Source organism: Phalacrocorax carbo, chromosome Z (genome assembly GCF_963921805.1).
Source record: "Phalacrocorax carbo chromosome Z, bPhaCar2.1, whole genome shotgun sequence".
In the NCBI taxonomy this organism is placed as follows: Eukaryota; Metazoa; Chordata; class Aves; order Suliformes; family Phalacrocoracidae; genus Phalacrocorax; species Phalacrocorax carbo.
The window spans coordinates 72,994,916-73,009,249 of record NC_087548.1 but is presented as its reverse complement, the minus strand read 5'-3'; the positions used below and the strand labels follow the sequence as shown (position 1 = coordinate 73,009,249).

Sequence of the window (14,334 nt, the reverse complement as noted above, 5' to 3'; positions counted from 1 at the left end):
TATCTAGTTTTGACACACCAGATACTTAACTATAGCACTGTGCACCATACCACCTGGCTTCTGAAGAGAAACTTGACCTCAAAAAAACCAGGGAACTGTGCCAGGCTGTGTCAACACGCTACATCATTCTTCCCAAATTACCACCCTACCCAATCCTTACTCTAAGACCTGATATAATAATTTTCATGCATCAGGTGTTCTACTGCCATTCAAATTTGTTCATACTCAATTTCTTTTATGCCATTAACTCAGCAAGTTAAACCCTTACCTTCCTCCTCAGTGCAATCTGTCATACAGGGGTAACACTGTCTCACAACCAGGAAATCTCACATAATGAACAATTCAAGCTTACTGGAAGTCTTAATGGGCATGAGGCACAAAATAGTAACTTTTCCTTAGCTCATAACACACTTCATTTTTGTACAGACTGTTAAAGTGCTTTTAGTTCTATTTTCTGTTCTTTGCACCAGCTCAGCTCAACTGGTACACAGGACAAAGTTTTGGCACAGAATGAAGTTATTTAAACACTGACAGTTACACACCACCTAAAACAGATGGCCAGTTCTCCTGTGAGTTTAAGACTTAAGAGAACAAGCCATGCAAGCCTGGATGTGCTCACTAGGCCTGTTCTGATAAGCCAGGGAACTTAATGAACCTGCCAACTGCAGTTATTGCTCTGAACCTACAGGTCTAGTAGACTTACTCAGAAAGACTACCCTACAGGTTCAGCCTGCCTTCTACCTTTCCACCACCATCTTCTACAACATAAATAGATGCCAGACATCTGCTGTTTCTTCTACTCAAAAGAAACAATTGGAGTAAAAACCTGTTAAAGCACAGGAGGTCCTATTTGTGCCACAAAAGCTAAACTGGCCAACATCAAGTCAGCCAGCAGAAGTGTTTCTGTCCAAGGTACTTCAGTTTTGCTCAAACCCTACAAACAGTAGCTCCAGTTCAAACTTTGGCACACTAACACAAATGTAATTGAAGGGTTTTTTTAACTCTTGAGATTTTCCCCATAATACAAAACCAGTCTAGAGACAATGGTATTTTCTATGAAGTCTTCCCAGAGATACTTCTAACTATCATGCTTTTGGTATGCTGTATCATTTTTTCCCCACAGACCTTGTCAATGGTTACACTTGTCAAAATAGAGTCCTTTTACAAAAAGGACATGGAGAAGTACTACAGAACCTTCCTGCTGAGCTCAAACTTATGACAGTATATTTCCAGTTCCATTATTAGTAATTCTATCCTTTATTTAGAAATAATCCAAATTAAGATGAGGAAGTGCTTGAGTTTGTCAAAAATAGGAAACTGATGTTAGAGAACTGGCTCAGAAGAGTTACAGAAATAGCTAAGTATCTAACAAGAACATTATTTTTACCTTTGACATTTTATGTGATTTTTGTTGGCATATCAGCTCAGAGACAGAAAGCCATCATGTGGCACCCTTAACACAACACACAAGCAAAAAGAGCAAACACCACAAAAAAAGGTAAATACCAGGATGCAAATTAAATTTTACAGGAACATTGCAAGTGAGGATTTCTTCCATTAGCTCTCAACTGATATACAAACTTACCAAAAGAAACAGCCATCTTTCTAACTAAGTGTCTACTATAATTTCAGGTTCCACTATCCAAGTGGCCCTGCATTCAGATTACAACTCAGGATTAATTATTAGAAGTAAAACCCAAGCACAGAGGAAATACAAGTTCCTTAACAAGTCTGTAAAGTACTACACAGATGAAAGACCTCCTACCCACAAAACACTTCCAGTCAAAGGCTGCAGAAATGATGCAGAGACACTTGTGGCAAAGGTTTGCCTTGAAATTTAGCAATAGCTTCTACAGGCTCAAAGACAACAAGCTTAGTAGACATTCACTCAGCCATCAATTTTCTTCAGCCTCCACCCATTTATTAGATGCTACTGATAAATAATGCACTTTACTCCACTTCTGCAACACCAGAGTTGATTCCCTCCCTCCCCCCCCCCCCCCCCCCCCATCAATATAAACTATTGTTTAGATAGTGCAAGGTTCCTCCCCTAAAGGTTAGGTATGACAAGCAAACTCTAGACATACTTGATTGTTATTGGCATTCTGACAAGGTCAAACAGACCTTCATCTAGACCTCCTGCTGGACACATTTGTTTAGGCAAGTGCTCAAAACAAGAACTTTGCTAGTATTACATCCAGAGCTTTCACAAAACCAGGTCTCTGGTAACTATTGCTTCCTTCTCATACAACTCACAATATGGAAAGTAGGTTACAAATGAAACCATAATTTCAAAAAGAACACTCAGTCATGCACTCTATACCATAGGAAGTCTCCAACTATAGCCTATCAGCCTGCAGAGGTAACAAAAAAAGGGTAAATACTCATGGTGTAACACAGGATTTTGAACTATGGCCCGAGTTGTATCTTTAAATGCAAGGATAATAACTGCTCTTAGGCAAGATGGAAGGCATGGTAACTTCTCAGTAAGTCAGAAAAATTTAGTTTGCAGATCTGTACTTTGTAGCTCTTTTTGTTAATGATAAGTAGTGTAAAAATAAACAAAACCAGCCAGTGGAAACAAGCTCTTAGAAATCAAGTGCTTATATCTTAATACAGAGGGAGGAAAACACATTCTGAGCACTTTATTTTTTAAAGTGCTAGCACGTCAGCTAATTATACAGTGTGTACTTTAAAACTGTGGAAGTTAATTCAACTTACCAGCATTTCTAAGAGACTTAGTTCAACTTATCGAATCATTAAGGTTGGAAAAGACCCTTAAGATCATCAAGTCGAACCACGAACCTATCACTGTCAAGTCCACCACTAAACCATATCCTCAAGCTCTATGTCTACCCTTCTTTTAAGAAGCACCTCCCTGGGCAGCCTGTTCCAGTGCTTGACAACCCTTTTGGTTAAGAATTGTTTTCTAATGTCCAACCTAAGCTTCCTCTGGCACGGCTTGAGGCCATTTCCTCTCATCCTATCACTTGTTACTAGGGGAAGAGTCCGACCCCCACCTCACTACAACCTCCTTTCAGGGAGTTTTAGAGAGTGATAAGGTCTCCCCTCAGCCTCCTCCAGACTAAACAACCCCAGCTCCCTTAGCCGCTCCTCATAAGACTTGTTCTCTTAAGACAGACATTTGGAAAAAGAAAGGCAGCAGGAAGACCACAGAAGACAGTCCTGCTGCTGAATGAGGCAGGGAACCTGCTATCAAGGGACATGGAACAGGGTGAGATAGTCTATGCCTTCTTCATCTGGACCTTTAGTGGTAAGGCCAGTAAAAATACCAGATGGAGGGGAGTAGAGAAGACTGAGCCAGACTCTTTTCAGAGGTGTCCAGTGTTAGGACAACTTATTTTGTCTAAAGATATGAAAAAACTTATTCCCACAGTGAACATGGACAAGCACTGAACAGCTCACCCACTGAGGATCTCTGGGCAGAGCAGGAAGCATCCAAAACCCAGCTGGCAGTCTGCTTTAGGTTGACCTTGCTTTAAACTGGAGCTTGAGCCAGAAAATATCCCAAGGTGCCTGCCAAACTCTGCAATTCTAAATCATTTCAGTTATTAATATAGCTGATCAACTCATTAGTATACCTTTGATAGTTTTTTAATGGACTAAAAATTCTAAAGCATGTAGTAAAGGGCTGTTAACAACTAGCACCAGCTCTAGAAATTAAAACAGCACTGAACACAAGCAGAATACATTAACTCTGTGTCTGTTTTCCCACAACTAAAAAAAAAGAGTTACTGAGAAGTCTCCACCATCCATAAGTGTTGGAAACTTAGGATGACTACATGATGGATCCATAATATTCTATCTGCAATGGCAAACAGAGTTAACTTATACTCTATTTCATTAACATTCAAATGCACTTGCAGGTACAGGAATACATTATGGTAAACCTACACATCAACTTTTACCTCCCACAATTGTGTCAACAGCAACAATGCTTAACACGCAAAATAAGGCAATGAGAAAGAGGGGAAGGGAGACTTAAGGAATAACCAAGACCTAAGTTCCTAGCCCAAGGTCATGCTATTAGTAAAGTTTCAAACTATTAGTGTCTTATAATTCACATGAATGACAGGGAAAAATAAGATGGCATATCACCCATACATCCTGTGGATGGACTGATACCTTTAAGCTGTCCCTTACAGAAAGTACCAACAGTAAAGCAAAGGATATATTTGTGCTACTCCATTAACCAGCATAAATGAAGAATTCACACACAAGACTCCAAAAACATTATTTGGCAAAGTAGCATTCAGCTTGTAAAATATTAGCTGAATACTGCTTATTACACACTTACTAGATTTCAACTCTTCGTGTAGTTCCCCTATTTACCATGCAATTCCATTCTCCAGTTTATCAGATAAAATACTGTAGAACATGACACAGGACATGACTGTTCTCAAGAGTATCTTAAAGCATCCCAGCTAGGCTCAGGAGACTAGCTCACTTTGCCTAATAAGCACCATTTTCCTCCCAAGCTTACAGCCCTGCCACTGTTACCAGCATAAATAGGTAAGTAAAAGCAAAACCTGTGTTAAGACAATGTTTCTTTCAAGAGAGTCCTGCCAACACTACCCTTACCTTCTAAGTCAAGGCACTCAATGAATTAAAAGACTTAATATGGAAGTTCAAGAAATAAAGCTTTATGCTTCAAAATTTTTTGATAAAGATACAACTCCTGATACATCAAATTAGTATATCTCCCCAATTCTGTTCTGTACAGTCTACCTCCCCAAGGCTGTTTGTGACAGCTTCCTTATCAACTGATGACAGAAAATGTGTCATGCCTTTACAGAGGCTTCAGAACTGAATTCAATGTTAATGAACAGTTGTATACAAGCTATAAAAAGAAAAGAAAACACACTTGGGAATGAACTGAAGCAGAAGGAAGTTGCCTTGAACAGCAACTGTTGTTTCATCCATTGCGCAAGTTCATCATCACTGTTCTGGCTTTCTGGGATTTTTTGCCTTCCACACATCAAATCCTGCCTATAGAATTCTTCACCAAGCAGACTCTCTACTGACATCTCCTGAAAGCACTAAGTTTTACAGCTGTGTTACACTGAAATCATTCTACCACCTCCCTCCCCCATCTGTTTAATCTTTTCTTGCCTGGAGCACTTGTTAGATTAAGTACACCTGTGTTGTTCTGTTACAACCACCTTTGCAGTGTTGTAGCTACCAAGCATCTCCAACTTCAGTTAACTCTTTACAGTGTTTTTGCTTCCCACCCATTAGCCTCCATCCTGATGGATGCCACAATGAGAATATTCAAGACACTGTTTCAAAATGCTGAAGAACAATATGACTGGACAACAGTTCAGTGATACACCACAGTGAGCCATCTTCTCATTACTTCTAGCTTAACATCTACAGTCAACCTGACTTTAACCAAATACCTACCCCAAAACCACAAGAGTCTGCCTATGTAGGAGAACCATAACTGGAAAAAATTAACTTAAACTGAACAAACCAAACAGTATTCTTAACTCTGCTGGTTACTCAATACACTCATTTTTTTTCATATAGAATAGGGTTTTCAAATCCAATACACATTAGGCACAAGGGGACATTAAGAGCAGAAACACTAAGCTGATGAACAGTCCTGCTGCTGCACCATCAGTGGCCCTGGCTTTCTTAGTCTTACCAGTGTCTTGGCTCATAATGAGGGAGAAAACTGCCATCAGAAACAGCCACAGCTATTTGTAAGGGGCCACTTCTGCTTCCAAGAACTCCACACAAGAGCATCAGGCAGGTGAGAACTCTAGCATGGCTGCATATTTAGCTTCTTGACTCATCTTACATAAATTTAGCATATTATTTACATGAAAAAAGAAGAAGACAGCTGATACCTTAATAGGAACAACAGTAGCTTATTGCTACTGGACTGAAAATTACACAACTGCAATATCAATTGCTCATTGGCAGAAGGCCCCACAACTAACACAGCTACCTACTGTCCTCACAAGTTCCACTCACCTTCTTCAAATCAGACAATACTACACATGAGGCAGAAGACTTCTTAGAACATTACACCCTGCTTCTCACGAAAGAGTGAAAAACATGTAATCCCAGGTCACTTACAATCTGTATGTTAAAACAGTCTTTTCCCTATCCAAATATTTGTGGGGTGGAGGCAGGAGGGAAGAAAACAAGTCTGTTTTGTCCAATTTCCAGGAATATTTTACTGATACACAGCAGTAGTGCTGCAGGTCTTAAGGGTGGCTACATTTAGATTCAGGAAGATTAGTTTCATAATGCAAAAATAAAGCAGGAAAATGTTGATTAGCCAGCAAGAAGCTGTGCTCTGGCTACACCCACACAGCACAATAAGTCATAAGCACTTCCTAGTCAAGTAACAGCAAAGCAGTTCAAGGAAAATATACTGCAGATTACTGTTGTAAAGTGTGCTTTTAGATGAAGAGCAGCAGAGATTGCCAGCTGCTCACGGTTAAGAATTCCAAATGCCACCCTCCTTAATAAATTGGCAACACCACCCTGGTTCACTCTGGAACCTGACCTTGAGGAGAGGTTATTTTTTTATAATTAAGTTGAAAGGTTGTTACAATTCATTGGACTGAAAGACGTATAAAAACCTCAGGCAGGCTTAGCTAGAAGAGGGTGATCAAGCATTCCTTTTATATGATTCCTTCTTGACATCACTTGGAAAGGATGAGTTTGAAGGTCTTGCCTAGATATTAGGGAACAGATTGTGGTGTAGTATGAAGACCTAGTCATAGCACAAGTATTAAATAAGGGCATCCAAGAGTTTCATCTGACTACTATAGGGAGGGAGGTTTCCTCCCTCCCTACGATGTAAGTCTATTTCCAGGCTTCTCAAGTTTCCTTGGAAACCATTCACACGGCTGGATCCACCAGCCTGGGTAGAGCAAGTTTCCCCACATCATCACTCCCACATTTTGGCTGCATGGCTTGATCTTTGCTAGCCCCAACACAAACTATTCAGTCTACCTCACTCAACTCAACTACCCCAAAACTATTCTCAGAAGAATGATACCATACAGCCCCTCAGACTCAGTAAACATTTGGCTCTACTACTATTCATGAAAAAGCTTGGAGAAAAACTGCCAACTGATGACATGCATTAAGTGTAAAGTAAACTCATAACGGCATCTGCCCACATAGTGGGTAACAATAGTAGGTATCTAATTGCTATCCCAAAATCCTACAGCCTGAAGGAGAGGACAGGGAGAGAGTATCAGCTGTATTACAACTGTTAAGCAGTGCAAAGGACTTAATTTCACTTCAAACAGCACTCATAAGAACAGCCGGTAGTTTCATACTCTGCTCCATTTCTGGTTATTAAATTATTCCAGGATGGATTTGTCAGCTTCTTCTCTACATAAAGCTTACGTCACATGAAACAAAGCTACAGCACATCTTCCCAACCAGTGACCTCTTAAAGAGCACAGATGACAAAGCAGAATCTGATCTTGACATCATCTACCTACACCAGCCTGTCCCTCTGATACAGTTCTAGTTTTTTAGATCAGCAACTCAGAGCTACCCCCACATAAAAGATTTTTCAACCACGCTGTGAAAACAAGGGCTTTGTTTACCAATTACTTAAGTGCAAGCTATTACTACTGCCCACACCCACACACCATACCTAGTTTAAAGTCCTCTTCCCCAGGTTGGCAAACACTTTGGCAAGGATGCTCTTGCCTGACTTCATCAGCTGTCCCACATATCTCGCTTAGTCCTCCTCCCTTAAGGAGGGACACACCATCATAAGAGGCAAAACACTGTACACAACACTAGCTACAAAGCCATTTATTAACTGCCAGTGTTTGCTACCACCAAAACTTTTACACTTCAACTGCATGATTGAGAAGACCTCCTCCAGAGCTCCCATGTCCTTTGCTTGCACTCCCAGAGCTCTGTGCTTGATTTACTTCAGTCTTCCCCCGACTGTCACTGTTGCCCACAGGCGTAAGCAGCAAACAGTGGATAACTGTCTAGGAGCCAGACAAGCCTCATCAAGCCCTCTAGAGCATCCTGCATCACAGACATCTGACAGCAACAACCCTCCTACAACAGCACATCCATAAAGCAGATGCCTCTACACCTCACTAAAGTCTATCTTGGACCACTACCATCAGCCCCTACTTTTATGTACCCATCATTTTTATGGCTCTGCACTGACACTATAGACTCAGATGACTGTCCATTCACTTACTATGGATACTGAAAAACAGGACACAGGATAGCAATGGGGACTGACCATCAGTTTATCGCTGGCTTAAAAGCAGACAATTGAGGAGGCAAGTTTTAATATCCAGGCACTTCTTAAGGGGGGCTGACCTGCAAGCTGAAGTTGCAATTACTATGCATCTGAGTATACCATGCAATACCAACACCCTAAATCCTCCACTGCTCAAAAGAAGGGACAAAGACCTAGTAGAGAGATGATTTAAGGTATCAGCACTGGGGCAGGATGACCGTGTATCTTTAATCATGGCAGTGAACACAAGACATTAACAACAGTTGCCTAGACCACAGACAGGTGACAGGACCAACTTCAATAGGGATTTCTTTGTTTAGCAAACAAAAGCAGAATGGAGCAAGTCATAGGCCATGCAAGTATTCCCTACCTAAAAATAAGAAAACCTCCAAGTTCTGACTCCCTCTTGGAAATGGCAGGATATATGGGTGACAGGAATACCTCTTCTGGAAGGAATACATTAATTTAAAAACTTCAAATGCCAGCATAAATAAAGACAAAAATCTTTTGCCAGGTCAGGTACTCATACAGAAAAGCATCTAGCAACTACCCTGCCTGAGGACCTACAACACTTACAGCAACTATGTCTTCCTGCAGGCACAACTCAGAGCACAGAAGAAAATACAAAGCGTTTCACTAATAAGACCCTGCATGCACAGTCCTTGACCACTTTGAAGCCTGGTTAACTAGGTGACAGACTTTGGAGAAGCCACATACCACAGGCACACAAACCATCTTCACCCTTATGTACCATTCTGCTTAGCCAGCTCTGTCTGGCCAGCAGTACACTGCCTGTTTTTCAGAGGTTCACTGCCCTCTGACACACACTAAGCCAGTGACATGCATGGTGGGCTTGCCAGGCACCCTCCCAGTCTCCAACAAGACAGGGGGAGAAAACAGGATGAGAAAGCTCATAGGTCAAGAAAAAGACAAGGAAATCACTTACCAGTTAGTGTCACAGGCAAAATGGACTGACTCAAGGAAAATTTAGTATACTGCCAATTAAAATGGGTTTAGCTAGTGAGAAACAAAAACAAATTAAAACCTTTCCCTTACCTCCACCCCTACCTTCCCAGGATAAATTTCAATCCTTCATTCCCAACTCCTGTCTCCTCCCCACCATCCCCCAGCAAGGTCAAGGAGGATGGGGGTTTACAGACATACTTTCCCCTGCTCCAGCAAGGGCCCTGCACAGCCAGTAGCTCCTTCAGGAAACATCCACCTGGTCTTGCAAGGGGTCCTCCACAGGCTGCCATGCATGTATCTGCTCCAGCACGGTCTGCTCCACAGGCTGCAGTGAAGGGCCTGCTCCATCATGGTCTCCTCCCCAGGCTGCAGGGCCATGTCTGCCCCAGACCACCAGCACCACATTCTCCTCCCACCTGGGTGCTTGCAGAGCTGTTTCCTCACACTTTTCCCTCCTCATTCTTCTCCACCTGTGTGTTATTTTGTCCTTTAAGTATGTTTTCATTGAGGCACCACTGGCTCCCCTGACAGGCTTGGCTGGGTCCTGCAGCAGATCTGGCTGGATCCGGCCACACCTGGTACGGGCAAGCCCAGGCCTCCGGCCAGAGAGCTCACCCTGCCTCATACACCCAGTGCAGCAAGCTACTGCTCCGCAGAGGGCGAGTTAGGCAGCCAGCTCTCACCTAAGTCCACACACAGATCAGCGCTACCCAACTAGGAAGCTCTGGGTGGAGAAAGAGGAGGGATCCCTCCTCAAAGTCTTACTTCAGTTTTGCTTGATCGCTGTTTTCCTGGCAAAATCTGCAGAGTTAAGAAGAACTGCAGCCATTTACGAGAAGTGCTGAGACTTCAGACAAAGCTCCTATTTCTCAGCCAGCACAGGGCTACACAAGTAGCAACAGAAGTATTTTCCTGGGGTGAAGCACCACATCTTGGTGCCTACCACTACATGAAGTCCTCCACTGACATACAGCAGGAGAAACCGCTGGACAAAGTTTATTTTCCCCATGCAACTTCAGCTCCAAGCTTCAAACTCCTGATATGGAGACTGAAATAGGTCTTTTTGCCCTCAGCCCCCTCAGGGAAGTGGGACCCATCACCCCTGGTATGCTGTTTTCTCCTCCCTGCCTCCTCAAGCCCACAGAGTTTCCTCCCAGTGGCTTTGTCACTTCTCCAGCATCTCCCAAACCATCGTGGCAGGTCCCAGGGAACCTGCATCTGCTCCAGCAAGACACTGGCTTCACCAGCCTCCATGGGAACTGACACCAGCTAGTTAAAAGCAAGGCATGTCCAAGCTCACCAAAAACACCAACTTCACCCCTCCAGCTTCAGACGGAGGCTTATGGAGGACGAGCAAGGGGAGGAGGTTCTCTCTTACTTTTATAAATCCCTGTAGAAGAATGAAGTATGAAACAGCCTGCTTCATAAACTGCCTACACAGGCTGCTGGGCAAAGAGGTCCTTCTGCTATGGGAATGGTTTCTCACTATTTAGACCCATTGAACCAAAGTTTCAATTTGGAGGTTGTCACTAATTTAAGACCGTAGTGTTGTACACATGCAAGCAAGCTCATCATCTTCCTCAAGTCAGGAAAGAAAACAGAACTGACATGTACAGAAGGAAGGGCACATCTGGAAGATAGGAACTCATGAGCTATACCCACTGTCTTCTGAGTTTTCCAAGAGAATTAACAAGTTACATGGAGTCAGGCATACCTTAACAGATGTCCCAAGAGCCTGATCAGCTTTACAAGGTCTAAATTTAGGTCACAAACACTGCTCAAACTATTCATCTTGCATTCAAATATTAAAGGTAGTTTCACCTCTTTGCTATATCCACAATACTTCAAATACTTTCATGTTTCAAGAAATTGATGCTCTTATTCCCATTTAACCCTGTTGTACAGCTTCTGTATTTTTCCAGTGAGGATTAAATAACCCTTCAGTCCATACATATTACACATGACAAACACCTACCATCAACATTCAAGTGTTCAATGCTGCCCAGCCAGTATTAGATGTTGTCTACATCATGCTGTACCTGAGTATACCATTTCATATCCATTTATGTAGGTCAATGGAAAGTCCTGCATACATGCGGCATTTGAGGGGCATTTACTCAAAGTTATCATAATCTGGACTAAACATATGATTAAAATCACATGCCTACAGCTCTTCCTAAAAGCCTAACAGCCACATTTTTCAGATGTATACAGATAAAAGCAGCACAGCCTTCTTAAGCAAGCAAGTAATGAAAAAGATATATAAATCAGTTTTTAAAAGGGCAACTCAACCCAATTTAACAAACAGGAGGCCAGCTACAATTAGATGGTCATTAGTTTTCACTACTAGAATATCTGAAAAAGTACTAGCAACAGCCACTAAAATTAGGTCCCTGACCTTGGGCATTTCAGAGTACACGCCAAGATTATGTGAGATTGATAGGCAGAACTGCAAGTTAAATTGGATACTGCACAGTTAAGTCAAAAAAGGAAGTTATTCCTACATAAACTATCAGACAGGCAGTTTGACTTAGCATTTCTTCAGGAACATTGACATCTCTTGTTTCAAAACACCTAAACGTGTTTCGAGACAGGTAATCCTTACCCTGCTGGATTACACACATGCAGCATTTGTAAAGATCAGAAAAGGCCAAAAAAGAAAAACAGGTTGTACTTTTGCCACAACAGAAGTCTCCAGTATCTTATCCTTTTGTAACAGTTACTTCTGAAAGACTGGATTATCAAACCCGAAGATTAATAATGGAATCTCTATTTCTCCTAATGTTACCCAAATAGGGCAGAATGTCCCTCTCACAGACGCTTTATCATAGAGTCACAGAATGGTTTGGGTTGGAAGCTACCTTTAAATATCTAGTTCTAACATCCCACCATTGGCAGGGACATCTTCCACTAGATTAGGTTGCTAATCCATGTTATACCACTCAATGTATGAGCTGGTGACTGCTTCTAGATGTTGAGCTGTGCAAGGAACCTTCCACACAAAAAAGTAACCCTACAGTCCAGTTACAGCTTCAACAGAGAAGAGATCCTTGATCAGCGTTATATCAAAAAACAGCCTTGGTCTCCATCAGGATGGCTAGTTTTATATCCTTCAGCTGCACTGATTCAGAGAAATTTCATTACAAGAACCACTCTCCTTATAAAAATAGCTTATCAAAAAGACAAGCATGACTCCATTTAATTTTCTTTCAGTTTGCTCAACTGTTACAGGAAAAAATTCAGCTAACTCAGTTGGTTAATGAGGCTGTAATTCTCATCTTGCCTACCAACATCTCAACCATGGATGCAGTCCAAGGCAAGTGCCATTGCTGTGCCAAGTTTTACAGTTTAGCTATCTGAATGCAAAAGCAGCTTCTAAAGTCTTCCTCGCTTTATGCAATTCACTTTGTCAGCAATTTTCCAGAATAGGTGCTCTAGCCAGATCAGCAACAGCAGTTTTAGGTCAGAAACTCAATTTTGGTTTATAGCTCAAGGTGTAAGCACATCAAAATGACAAAAGTTAAACTGATTTTTTCATTATTGCATGCATGCATGCAGTACAAGCATAGCTTGTTACAAGACGCATATGGTGTTTTAGAGTTATGACTTCAGTTGTCCCTCTTTTGGAAACTGAAACCTGCCTCTAATGCATATTTGGGTGGAAAGGAACTACAGCAGGAAGTCTGACAAGATTTCTAAGCATGTTACTAGAGATAAAAATAATATCCCTAATTACAATTATCACAGTTATTAGACTTTCAAGATTTAAATTTGTAAGATTTAAAAGGCCTTCTTAAACCAACTGTGCAAGCAACAGTGTCGACCTCTTACCTTTAACTAGTTATGTTTGCTGGCTCAAGACTGGAGATGAACAGTAGATACAGAAACAGTATGTAAATCCCAAGATCTTGCTCTGCCTTTAAACTGAGTTGATGTGCATGAAATTTAATGCTAATGGACAAATAAAAACAGAGGTCACAGCATTAGTCTTCTGGCATTTCAGGAGAAAACCAAAAAGGATGGCACCAAAACAGAGATTCCATTACAAAAAAAAAATGGAAACACAGTGAAGGCATATTTGCTGCTAGCATTCTTGCTATATATTACCCACTTCAATGCAATGGCTATGCATGCACATGCTCAAAGCGAATTCAGAAGTCCAAACACCCCTAAACAACTTTTTCGTCCACAACAATGGCCACAATACCAACTCCCTCCTACACCCAGATTCCTCATCAGAAACACCCCTTTACTAGACCAGAGCTCCAAGGGACCTTCTCTTCCCCACCTGGCACACACTTCTCACACAATCACCTGGAGTAGCCTTGCAGGAACCTTAACTATTTCTGTAGGTAAACAAGTACATTTGTGCCCATGAGCTGGCTCTGTGAGCTATCAAAAGTTACTTGGCCATTCAGCATACTCTTCTCTGAAGGTGCTGCTTAAGCCCAGGCACAGCTGTTTCTGCAGCAAACAGAAAATGCCAAGCTCACAAGGCTACGTATGAACACTAGGCAGGCAAACCCTTGAACTTTTCCTACCATTTAGCTATTTAATTCCTCATTTTTGATATCCATTACTAACAACAGACATAACCATGAAATCCTTAGCTGATTTATCTACATTAAGGTATGTTAACAGTAAGTTTCCCATGTCATTACACAGACTAGAGAGACACAGCTCTAGATTAAAGACTCAACCAGACATTTTTCCTTACCAAACACAATTTAGATACCATGAACATTAATGCTTGGAATGTATCCACTACTCGCCTTGACCTTGAAGGCAAGACCAGCCTAAGGGACTCCTTTCACATGTTCAGGTCCTATAGCATGTAGCTACAGTTTGAATATCTGCAAAACTCACTGGAACCACTACCTCATCCTGGCAATTCAGCCAGGTGGAAATGGCATAAAGAGTATCCACCTGTTTTCTTCTGTCCTCCCTCCTCCTCTACCTCACTCCAGGTAATATGGCAGAAACTTTCAGCAAATCAATATAAGAAACAGGCAACTGAAGAAAAGCCACAGGGAAGCTGACTCCAAGAACCCCTTCTGACCATAATTCTACTTCTGAAAAAATAAAGAATGGTATTGAAAAAT

At 41.7% G+C, this 14,334-nt stretch overlaps 1 protein-coding gene across 8 annotated transcripts in view; it reads right to left on the bottom strand.

The window, feature by feature from the left end:
- Positions 1 to 14,334, bottom strand: part of ELAVL2 (ELAV like RNA binding protein 2) — a 96,399-nt gene that overhangs the window by 73,850 nt on the left and 8,215 nt on the right. Inside the window, exon 1 of one of the 8 annotated variants that reach the window (XM_064438419.1) lies at positions 13,064 to 13,772. The exons of 6 other annotated variants lie outside the window; for them this stretch is intronic. The gene's annotated coding sequence lies outside the window, so the exon portion shown is untranslated. Of the gene's footprint in view, positions 1 to 13,063; positions 13,773 to 14,334 lie in introns of those variants that run through there. One more of the 8 variants, XM_064438426.1, reaches the window with a different exon arrangement.